Below are 10,786 nucleotides of genomic sequence, written 5' to 3' on the forward strand. Positions count from 1 at the left end.
ATGGCCATCAGACCAGACCCCCTTTGCACAGGAGAGTGGGACAGAGGAGAAAAAGAAAAGAAACGGCAGATCAACTGGTCTAAAAAGGGGGTCTATTTAAAGACTAGAGTATACAAATGAGTTTTAAGGTGAGACTTAAATGCTTCTACTGAGGTAGCATCTAGTAATGTTACCGGGAGGGCATTCTAGAGTACTGGAGCCCGAACGGAAATCGGTTCATAGCCCGCAGACTTTGAAACACAGATTTCTTCTCGGGACATATGGTACAATACAATCGGCAAGATAGGATGGAGCTACACCGTGTAGTATTTTATACGTAAGTAGTAAAACCTTAAAGTCACATCTTAAGTGCACAGGAAGCCAGTGCAGGTGAGCCAGTACAGGCGTAATGTGATCAAACTTTCATGTTCTTGTCAAAAGTCTAGCAGCCGCATTTTGTACCAACTGTAATCTTTTAATGCTAGACATGGGGAGACCCGAAAATAATACGTTACAGTAATCGAGGCAAGATGTAACAAACGCATGGATAATGATCTCAGCGTCTTTAATGGACAAAATGGAGCGAATTTTAGCGATATTACGGAGATGAAAGAAGGCCGTTTTAGTAACGCTTTTAATGTGTGACTCAAAGGAGAGAGTTGGGTCGAATATAATACCCAGATTTTTTACAGAGTTGCCTTGTTTAATTGTTTGGTTGTCAAATGTTAAAGTTGTATTATTAAATAGAGGTCGGTGTCTAGCATTTCCGTTTTTTTAGCGTTGAGTTGCAAAAAGTTAGCGGACATCCATTGTTTAATTTCATTAAGACACGCCTCCAGCTGACTACAGTCCGGCGTGTTGGTCAGCTTTAGGGGCATGTAGAGTTGGGTGTCATCAGCATAACAGTGAAAGCTAACACCGTATTTGCGTATGATGTCACCTAGCGGCAGCATGTAGATGCTGAAGAGTGCCGGGCCAAGGACCGAACCCTGGGGAACTCCACACGTTACCTTAGCATAGACCGAGGTCACATTGTTATGGGAGACACACTGCATCCTGTCAGTAAGATAAGAGTTAAACCAAGACAGGACTAAGTCTGACATACCAATTCGTGTTTTGATACGCTCTAATAAAATATTATGATCGACGGTATCAAAAGCAGCGCTAAGATCGAGGAGCAGCAATATAGATGACGCATCAGAATCCATCGTTAGCAATAGATCATTAGTGATTTTTGTGAGGGCTGTCTCAGTAGAGTGATTTGCCCTGAAACCGGATTGAAAGGTTTCACATAGATTGTTAGACGCTAAGTGTTCATTTAACTGCTCCGCAACGATTTTTTCGAGGATTTTTGAAATAAAGGGAAGGTGAGACACCGGTCGGTAGTTTACCATGAGGTCAGGATCGAGGTTACGTTTTTTAAGGAGTGGATGAATAACCGCTTTTCTGAATGCTAGGGGAACAGTACCAGAGGAAAGTGATACGTTTATAATATTTAGCACTGATGGACCTAATAATACAAAGAGCTCCTTGATAAGTTTCCCAGGAAGTGGGTCAAGTAAACATGTTGTTTGTTTTATTCCATTTACACGTTGTAACAATTCTCTTAATGTTATTTCATCAAAACGAGAGAAATTATTTTGGAGGGAAGTATCCGCCGTATATACAATCGTGTCAGTGTTAATAGAACCCCGTTGTAGCTGGGACGCATTGTCTTTAATCTCCTTTCTAATGACTTCAATATTCTTATTAAAGAATTTCATAAAGTAATCAGCTGAGTGGGTGGAGCTACTGGAAGGAGTCCCTTGTTGGGTTAGCGATGCTACTGTACTAAACAAAAATTTAGGATCGTTTTTATTACGGTGGATGAGATTTGAGTAATATTTAGCCTTAGCTAAGGTAAGCATGCGTTTATAAGTTATTAAACTATCACTCCATGCTTGATGGTGCAACTCAAGTTTAGTCGTGCGCTATTTGCGTTCCAGCTTTCTACATAATAATTTCTGAGCTCTAGTTTCTTCTGTAAACCACGGGGTACGCCATTTTGGAGCCTTTTTTAACTTCAGCGGTGCTATACTATCAATGGTTTCGCGCAGAGCGTTGTTAAAGTTGTTAGTGAGGTTATCAATAGAGCCCACATACTTTGGGAATGGTGCCATTACCGAGGGCAGTAGGCCAGCAAGAGTCGTCGTTGTGGCCGTATTAATGTTGCGGCTGCTATAGCAGTTATTATTATTACTATTAGCTTTCCGAACATGAGTCTGAACCTTGAATTCTATGTGGTAATGATCGGACATTACTTTAGTATACGGGAGTATCATAACTTTGGAAACGGTGATACCCCTGACAAGCACTAGGTCTATCGCATTACCGTTGCGATGCGTGGGTTCATTTATTATTTGTGTAAGACCACAGCTATCAATTATAGTCTGGAGCATGCGTACGCACAAAAACCTGCCTTGCGCCCCTTTTTCACGGACACAAAATTCACTGTTCGTTGTTTATTAGTTTTTACAAACGATACGGGAAGCTACGAGAAGAGAACAGACTCTTTTATATATATATAATTATTTACAGATAGGCTTCACGGTGGCAGAGGGGTTAGTGCGTCTGCCTCACAATACGAAGGTCCTGCAGTCCTGGGTTCAAATCCAGCCTCGGGATCTTTCTGTGTGGAGTTTGCATGTTCTCCCCGTGAATGCGTGGGTTCCCTCCGGGTACTCCGGCTTCCTCCCACTTCCAAAGACATGCACCTGGGGATAGGTTGATTGGCAACACTAAATTGGCCCTAGTGTGTGAATGTGAGTGTGAATGTTGTCTGTCTATCTGTGTTGGCCCTGCGATGAGGTGGCGACTTGTCCAGGGTGTACCCTGCCTTCCGCCCGATTGTAGCTGAGATAGGCGCCAGCGCCCCCCGCGACCCCGAAAGGAAATAAGCGGTAGAAAATGGATGGATGGATGGATATTTACAGATAAACACTGATATCTATTATTTATATTTTGTTATTTACATATGAACACTAACATTTATTATTGATATATTGGTATTTACAGATAAACGCTTAAAGGTATTATTTATAAATTGTTATTTACTGATAAAACCTGACATTCATTATTTATATAGTGTTATGTACAAATAAACACTGACATTTATTATTGATATATTGTTATTTACAAATAAACAATGACATATATTTTTGATCTATTGATATTTACAGATAAACACTGACATTTACCATTTACATATCCTTATTTATATATAAACAGTGACATGTATTATTTATATAATGTTATTTACAGATAACAATGACATTTGTATTTATATATTGTTATTTACGGATAAACACTGACACTTATTATTTATATATCGTTATTTACTGATAAACACGGAAACATATTATTTATATATTTTTATTTACTGATAAACACTAATATTTATTATGTATATCTTGTTAGTTACAGATAAACACAAACATGTATCATTTATGTATTGTTATTCACAGATAAACACTGACATTTGTTATTCATATATTGTTTTTTACAGATAAACTCTGAGATTTACAATTTATATATTGTTATTCACAGATAGACACTGCCATTTATTATTTATGTATTATTTACTGATAAACACTGTCATTTATTATGTATTTGTTGGTATTCATAGGTAAACACTGACATTTATTATCTATATATATTGTTATTTACAGATAAACACTGACATTTATTATTTACACATTGTTATTTACAGATACACACTGACATTTGTTATTTATATAATTGTATTTACAGATAAACAGTGACATGTATTATTTATATATTATTATTTGAGGATAAACACTGACGTTTATTATTCATTTATTGGTATTTACAGATTAACACTTACATTTATTATTTATATATTGTTATTTACAGATAAACACTGATATTTATTATTTATATATTGTTATATATAGATAAACACTGACATTTATTATTGATATATTGTTATTTACAAATAAACAATGACATATATTATTGATATATTGATATTTACAGATAAACACTGACATTTAACGTTTACATATCGTTAGTTATATATAAACACTGACATTTATTATTTATATTATGTTATTTACAGATAACGTAGCCATGAAGAGTTAGGAATGCATGGGATTCTGGGTATTTGTTCTGTTCTGTTTATATCTCCCGAAATACGTTTGGCATTCTTGTTTGGTGTGGGTTCACAGTGTGGCCCATATGAGTAAGAGTGTGAAAGTTGTTTATATCACAACCTTCAGTGTGACCTGTATGGCTGTTGAACAACTATGCCTTGCAGTCGTATGTTTGTATCTGCGGTAGTCACAGACAACATGTTACTGGGCTGGCAAGCCGATTGTACATGCTCTTATTATTGTTATCTGGACGAAATTCAGAAGACATTCGTGAGAATAGTTGCTTCGATAATTACGGATACTTCCCGGAAAATTCGGGATGGTTGGCAAGTGCGATGCTGTCAAGCGCATTCATATAAAACTCATTACATTTTCTTATCAAGGTGCTGGCCGCGTGTCTGAGACCCGTGGTTTATACATAGCACAAAGCAAAATAAAAAACTCTTTATGCAGTGTTATTTCATTTTAAATTTCAAAAGAGTTTTGTGGCTCCCATAGTTTTCTTTATTTTGTGAAACGGGTCTAAATGGCTCTTGGAGTGGTAAAGGTTGCTGACCCCTGCTATAGACAGTGATTTTAAACGGGTCAATGGCATTTTAAAATTGTGTTTTTTATCATCTTTGCCTTATAGCAAAGGTAAAACCGTTTTGATCTTTGAACCTTTTGAACAATTCGTGCATGCTTTTATTTCAAGTCACTTAATTCTTTTAACAGGGGCCAGGAAACGCCAGCATATAACCCCAATTCTTCAGAGTCTGAAAAAGTCCCTGTTCATTTAAGAATTGATTTTTAAAACACTGCTGTTTGTTTTTAAAAGCTTTACATGGACTGGCACCTCAATATATCTTGGACCTCATCAAAATTTACACTCCTGCACGCGTTCCGAGGTCCGAGAGCCAGTTCCAGCTCGTGGTGTCCAAGACCAGACTTAAAACCAGGCCCTAAGCTCATGAACACTCTGCCCCCGGCATGTTAAAACTGCTCCCAAAGTGGAGTGTTTTAAATCTTGTCTTAAGACCTGTCAGGACTTTGGCGTGGATTCATTTTGCTTCTTCGATGCAGAGAGGATACGGGACGAGCCAGGCGTGAGTTCAGGTTCATGATTATTTATTTATACACTAAATACAAAAATAATCAAAACAGAGGGCGCTCACAAGGAGGTATAATACTACACTACAAAACACAAACAGGAAACAAAAACGCTTGCACAATGGCATGAATTAACTATAAACAAAAACAGCAAGATGGCATGGCTATAAACAACTTAAACCAAACACTTACTGTGACCAAAAACAAGTGGCATGAAAAGCAAGGAGCGTGGCAGGTGATCGAGGGCATGGAGCGTGAGCAGCATATATAGGTCGACAAGTACAGCAGAATGCAGGCTAAATGAAAAGTTCCCAGACCGATGGACAGAAAGTAAATGATTCAAATAGTAGCTGTGGTAATGAGAAACAGGTGCGGGACTGAGGGCAGGGGCATGGGAAGGTGGGAACTAATGAGTAGCCATGGTGACGAAGAAAACAAGGAAGTGCAAACGCAAGAGCTGAATGTCCAAAAAACTAAACATAACATGATCAAACATAAGACCTGCTTCACAGGCACGACAAGACCCACTTTTATTCTTTGGATTTTAACACTATGTGAGTTGTGTGGTCCTCTGTGTTTTCTGTGTTTATTAAAATTTTGATTTCGATTTATTGTTTTAATTGGTTCTACCCTTTAAAATCATTTTAATCATTTTTATTTTTATATTGTATATATATATATATATATCCATCCATCCATTTTCTACCGCTTATTCCCTTTCGGGGTCGCGGGGGGGCGCTGGCGCCTATCTCAGCTACAATCGGGCGGAAGGCGGGGTACACCCTGGACAAGTCGCCTCCTCATCGCAGGGCCAACACAGATAGACAGACAACATTCACACTCACATTCACACACTAGGGCCAATTTAGTGTTGCCAATCAACCTATCCCCAGGTGCATGTCTTTGGAAGTCGGAGGAAGCCGGAGTACCCGGAGGGAACCCACGCATTCACGGGGAGAACATGCAAACTCCACACGGAAAGATCCCGAGGCTGGATTTGAACCCAGGACTGCAGGACCTTCGTATTGTGAGGCAGACGCACTAACCCCTCGGCCACAGTGAAGCCCATTATATATATATATATATATATATATATATATATATATATATATATATATATATATATATATATATATATATATATATATATATATATATATATATATATATATATAAAAATGTTATTCAGTCTTTGGTGGAGCTAATGACATTATTTAAATATTCTTTTTAATATTGTTGAGCAGCACTTTGGAGACATTTATGTTGTTTAAATGTGCTATATAAATAAAGTGGATTGAATTGAGTTTTTAGTAGAAGTTTGCTGGTTTTAGGAAAGGTAAGGCCGAGCGCTTATCATCATGTCAAGATAATGGCACAAGCATGTACTTAATTTAAGATTATTTTTCAACATATTGAGCAATATTCTCAATATGTTGACAAAAAAGCTCTCATTTTTGTTTTCTAACAAGAAAAGTGCACTTGTTATTAGTGAGAATATACTTCTTTTATGGTGTTTTTGGGTTCATTGAGGTTAGCTAATTTTACATGTTTTGGAAAGTCTTGACCAGCCAAAAGTTCTTGTTTTATTGGCAGATAATTTTGCTTAGTTTAAGTAATATCCTCCTAATTTTTGTATTTATTTTTTTTCTTGTTTTTGAACACTGACTTTTGGCAGTGTGGACCAGGGGCGTCGCCAGACAGATTTCACTGGGGCACGTGCCCCACTGTTGATCTGCAGTGCCCCAGTAAAAATTTCACCGATAAAAAAAAACGCTTCCGAGTTTTAAGTCTACATAACATAGACAACAGCGCGCATACTACTTAGTATGGTAATTGATTGCTACTGTATTTACTCCACGTAACAATGAGCACATGGCTAATTAATATGGTTATTTATTCACGTGTGGATCGAGACTTCAGTTCAGAGAGAGAGAGAGAGAGAGTGAGAGAGGATGAGAATCACTGCGTGAGGTAGGTAACGTTAGCCAACAACAATTTGTTAATTACATTATTTTGATTTTGATTTGACTCAAACTGTAACTCCTAGATGGATTTAAGAAAGTTATTCGCCCGCAGCAGGGAAGAAGCAGCAAGGAATGACAGATGTAAGTGAAGTCCTAGCTAGCTAGGCAACATCATTGTCTTAAGTTGATGCTAAGTTAGCTAACGTTATTGCTTGTATCAAGACAAACATATTAATTTGCTGTACGAGCTGTCGGGGGAATTTCCAATGAACATGAAACATAATGTTGGTTATTGTCTGCTGGTTCTGCATCAATGATGATTTGGAGTAAGCATGTGTGAGTTGAGTGCTTCTCAAATAGTTTATCTTCAGGAAGAAAAACATTTTTCCATATCATCAAGTCGTGAGCCAAATTTTTAAATCATTCAAGTTTATTTCACAGAAAAATAGCACAGTAGACTTGTCTTGTTAATCGGTGCGACTTTGACAAAAATAATCTTGTTTTGTCACCAGAAAAATGACTACAGCTAAAGCATCTGGTTTTGTTTCCAGAAAAAATAGTAACATTTCTGTATTTGTTCTCAGAAAGATGGCTGAAAATATCGGGTTTTGTTGCCCCATTTAGATTTTAAAAAAATATATTTCCATGTCCTCTGCAAACTTGTTAGTCGGTTTGCCTTTCGCTAAAATACTCACTAATAGTCACTAGAAAAATGGCTAAACATATCTGGTTTTGTTGCCACAATTTGATTTTTCTCTCCCTAAACTTTTTTTTTTCATGCACACATCTGACTGCGACTCACTGAAAATGACACACAATCCACTTTTATGTCACGACCCAGCAGTTGGGAACCACTGGTCAACGGTATAACAGTTACTGTAATATTTCCATGTCCGTCCAGAGTGATAGATAGATAGATAGAAAATAGATAGTACTTTATTTATTCCGTCAGGAGAGTTCCTTCAGGTATATTACAATTTTCAGCACAATCCCATTCAAGATCAGACAAACATTACAGGGAGACAGAACAGGATCGCTGACGGGTCTGCCGAGAAAAAAATAGAAGATTAAAATAAAATTTAAAAAATCGGTCTTAGCCTGGGCCCTGGAGTGGGGGTGCAGACTGAGACCAAGGGAAAAAAACAACAACTCATAGCCATAGTACACATCCCTCTTACATGTGTGTAAGAGGGAAACATCAAACATCAAAGAACACAGAGGACATTAAAGACATTAAAGCAGCAGATACAACCAGACACTTCTACATACAGCTATGAATAAAAAGTAAAATAAACATATCCACTGTGGTGGCCTCTGCGGTGTTCCACGCCATCGTCCGCTGGGGAGGAGGGAGCATGGCCAGAGACAGGAGCAGACCCAACAAAGCAACCAAGACAGCCGACTCCACTCTCGGCCAGTGTCCAGTCCGCATGGATGAGCGAGGATACGTTCAAGGTGACTGAGGTGTCCGACACCTGCTCACCCAGTCAAGACAACGCGAAGCCTCTCCGTCCCAGCGCTCAGTGCTAGCTCCGCAGCCCCTGTCCCCATCATCCGCATCTCCTCCAGTACATCCAAACCGACTCTGGTCCCAGCAGCTGGTCTCCATGGCCAAAAGGCTCCCGGGAGGCAGATCCAGAAGTCCACAAAAAAAGCACCACAGAGGTCACGAAAGTGTCACCCCTTGTCACACAGTCCCAAAGGGTCCCGGACCAAAAGGCAAAAAAATATATATATAATAACACATGAAAACAAGAGGGAAACACAAAAGGATGACACAAGAGCACAGAGCTCCTGCCTAAAGCAGCCACTACAGCAGCGCCATCTTGGAAAAAGATTGACCACTTTGATTGACCACTTTGCAAAAATGTCCTTGATTGGCAACCTGGACCCACACCTGTCCTTAATCGGCAACCTGGACACACACCTGTCCTTGATTGGCAACCTGAACAAACAAAAATGAAAACGAGACATTACAGTTTACTTCTCAGAAAAGGATTCCCTGAACAGACACACAACAGTTCTTCATTTATTCTACTACTGTGGCTTTATTGTTTTGTGTATATATTATAGTTTTGTGTATCTGAAATAGGATTTGCCACATTGCCATAAATGGAAATTAAATAATATAAAAGAACCCAGAGATGTAGGGGTGCTTTATTTTGTGTTTTACTTTTGTAGATGTTAAATTTGCAGATGATTACTGCAATATATATTTCAAAAAGATTAATTGCTCTTCCTTTTTTCTTTTCCCAGTAGCAGTTTCGAAGTCTGGAGTAAAAAAGTGCACAAGTAGGTCAAATGCATTAGTTAATTTCAGGTGGTTAATCAAAGATCCATACAACATAATTTATTTTTTTATGATAAATAAGTGCTAAAATGTTTTTGCTTGCGCAAAACATGAATTATTTGTGCCCAGGTGTGCCCCAGTACAGTATTAGGTCTAGTGACGCCCCTGGTGTGGACACACCTGTGCCTCACTGGCAACCTGGACACACAGCTGTCCCTAATTGGCTACCTGGACACACACCTGTTCCTAATTGGCTACCTGAATACACCTGTCCCTAATTGGCTACCTGGACACACCTCTTCTGGATTGGCAAACTGGACACACATCTGTCTCTAATTGGTAACCTGGACAAAACATCTGTCCTCAATTCGCCACCTAGACACACACTAGTCCCTGATTGGCAACCTGGACACACCTGTCCTTGATTGGCAACCTGGACCCACACCTGTCCTTAATCGGCAACCTGGATACACACCTGTCCTTGATTGGCAACCTGAACCAACAGCTGTTCTTGATTTGTAACCTGGAAACACACACACACACATCTGTCCCTGATTGGCTACCTGGTCACACACATGTTCCTATTTGGGAACCTGGACACACCTCTTCTTGATTGGCAAACTGGACACACATCTGTCTCTAATTGGTAACTTGGACACACACCTGTCCCTAATTGGCAACCTAGACACGCTCTTGTCCCTAATTGGCAACCTGGACACACACCTGTTCTTGACTTGCAACCTGGACATACACTTGTGTTCAATTGGCAACCTGGACAAACCTGTTCTTGATTGGCAACCTGGATACACCTGTCCCTAATTGGAGACCTGGACACACACCTGTTCTTGACTTGCAACCTGGACGTACACTTGTGTTCAATTGGCAACCTGGACAAACCTGTTCTTGATTGGCAACCTGGATACACCTGTTCTTAATTGGCAACCTGGACACACACTTTTCCCTAATTGGCAACCTGGACACACATCTGTCCCTAATTGGCAACCTGGACACACACTTGTCTTCAATTGGCAACCTGGACACACCTGTTCTTAATTGGCAACCTGTACCCACATTTTTCCCTATTTGGCAACCTGTACCCACATTTTTCCCTATTCGGCAACCTGTACAGAAATCTGACCCTAAATGGCGACCTGGACACACACCTGTTCCTAATTGGCAACCTGGACACACCTGTTCCTAATTGGCAAACTGGACACACCTGTTCCTGATTGGCAACCTGGACACACCTGTCCGTGATTGGCAACCTGGACCCACACCTGTCCTTAATCGGCAACCTGGACACACACCTGTCC

The 10,786-nt window shown here is 39.4% G+C and overlaps 1 long non-coding RNA gene across 1 annotated transcript in view; it reads left to right on the plus strand.

Annotated features, from left to right (window-relative positions):
* Window positions 1-9,436: 9,436 nt before the first annotated feature.
* LOC133537788 (uncharacterized) overlaps window positions 9,437-10,786 on the plus strand; it is a 2,579-nt gene continuing 1,229 nt past the window's right edge. Inside the window, exon 1 of the long non-coding RNA XR_009802842.1 lies at window positions 9,437-9,475. This is a non-coding gene — a long non-coding RNA (uncharacterized LOC133537788). The remainder of the gene's footprint in view (window positions 9,476-10,786) is intronic.

The sequence above is a fragment of the Nerophis ophidion genome, linkage group LG19 (genome assembly GCF_033978795.1).
Source record: "Nerophis ophidion isolate RoL-2023_Sa linkage group LG19, RoL_Noph_v1.0, whole genome shotgun sequence".
Classification (NCBI taxonomy): domain Eukaryota; kingdom Metazoa; phylum Chordata; class Actinopteri; order Syngnathiformes; family Syngnathidae; genus Nerophis; species Nerophis ophidion.